Below are 1,594 nucleotides of genomic sequence, written 5' to 3'. Positions count from 1 at the left end.
CGTACACTACAACACAATCGAGAAAAACAAGAATGTAGGCCAGGCACGTCATAATAAAAACATGTTTACACTAGTATGGACAGACTTGTCAAGACCAGAGTTAGAATAAGAAATGAAGGAAAGTAAGAAGACACCACGACAGCAACACCCACAGGCGCACACCACCCAGATATGTCCACAGTCACAACCACTGTCACACACACATCACGGGGGTTGCACCACAATCACACACACATTGATCACACACACACACTACACCAACGCAACACCACAACACACACACACACACACACACACCAACAATAATCGTGTGAAGCTTGTGCGAACCACACAACTATCGAAGGCATTCATTTGTAGCCAAACTTATTCAACAACAAAACAAATTCAATGATATTCATAGCCATATAGACACTAGGTGAACTGAAGCCAAGAGAGAATTATGCTCTAGATGATAGAGAGACCAGACCTGCCACATGTTTCCTCCCAGTAGTTCCTGGGGCCTCCCTGCAAGGCAGGAGTAAGCACAATTCAGGGCACATGATCAGCAGATCATGACCAACCTTCGCCATACTCACCGGTCCTCCTGTTCCTCCTGTTCCTGCATGTGGAGGGCTGATACAGTTACACTCTCCAGGTTCACCCTGAAAAACACGCAGAAAACCGTTACACACCTCTCATAGATCGCACAGACAAGTTGTGAAAGAAATTAGATCGTTGACACAGAATCCAAACTTGAGGTCTGTGTTGCTTAAAAATGAGTGGGAGATTTGCACTAAAGCCAAACTCAACATAGAATGTGATCTGGAGAATGACTCAGCATGCAACGAGAGATCGGTCTAAAACTCTACACAAGCYGTCACTCATTCATAACTACTGTAATTTCAGCTTGAATCATCCCAGGCCTTGGCTACAGCAGGTTTAGTTTGATGAGAGAGTGAGTGAGAGGAGCTGAGGATATTACAATACATTTCAGCTGCTGGACTGCCTCCTTTATGGCTGCGTTTACACATTCTGATCTTTTTCCACAAACTGGTATTTTGTCCAATCAGATCAGCTCGTTTGCAAAACAATTAGGCAAACAAAATATCAGAATTGGGCTGCCTGAGTAAACACCAGGAGGTGTGTTTGTCTTTCAGATTCAGATTCAGAAAAGATTCAGGCAATTCATTTAGCAGCAAACAATATACAGTACCAGTCAAAAGTATGGWCACAAATCAAATCAAATTGTATTTGTCACATGTGCACACCTTACAGTGAAATGCTTACTTACAAGCCCTTAACCAACAATGCAGTTTTAAGAAAAATAAGTCTTAAGTAAAAAATATATGAGTAAATAATTTAAAACTAACAAGTAATTAAAGAGCAGCAGGAAAATACAAATAACGAGGCTATATACAGGGGGTGCCGGTACAGAGTCAATGTGCGGGGGCACYGGTTAGTCGAGGTAATTGAGGTAATATGTACATGTAGGTAGAGTTAAAGTGACTATGCATAGATAATAAACAGAGAGGAGAAGCAGCATAAAAKAAGGGGGCAATGCAAATAGTCTGGGTGGCCAATTGATTAGCTATTGAAGAGTCTTATGGATTGGGGG

At 42.0% G+C, this 1,594-nt stretch overlaps 1 long non-coding RNA gene across 1 annotated transcript in view; it reads right to left on the bottom strand.

The window, feature by feature from the left end:
- The window catches only part of LOC112074200 (uncharacterized), a 2,697-nt gene extending 2,193 nt beyond the window's left edge, over nt 1-504 (bottom strand). The window contains exon 1 of the long non-coding RNA XR_002894695.2: nt 467-504. This is a non-coding gene — a long non-coding RNA (uncharacterized lncRNA). The remainder of the gene's footprint in view (nt 1-466) is intronic.
- Between the last annotated feature and the right edge of the window lie 1,090 nt (nt 505-1,594).

The sequence above is a fragment of the Salvelinus sp. IW2-2015 genome, unplaced genomic scaffold (assembly GCF_002910315.2).
Source record: "Salvelinus sp. IW2-2015 unplaced genomic scaffold, ASM291031v2 Un_scaffold2533, whole genome shotgun sequence".
NCBI classification, from domain to species: Eukaryota; Metazoa; Chordata; class Actinopteri; order Salmoniformes; family Salmonidae; genus Salvelinus; species Salvelinus sp. IW2-2015.
This window is presented reverse-complemented; position numbering and strand designations above follow the sequence as displayed.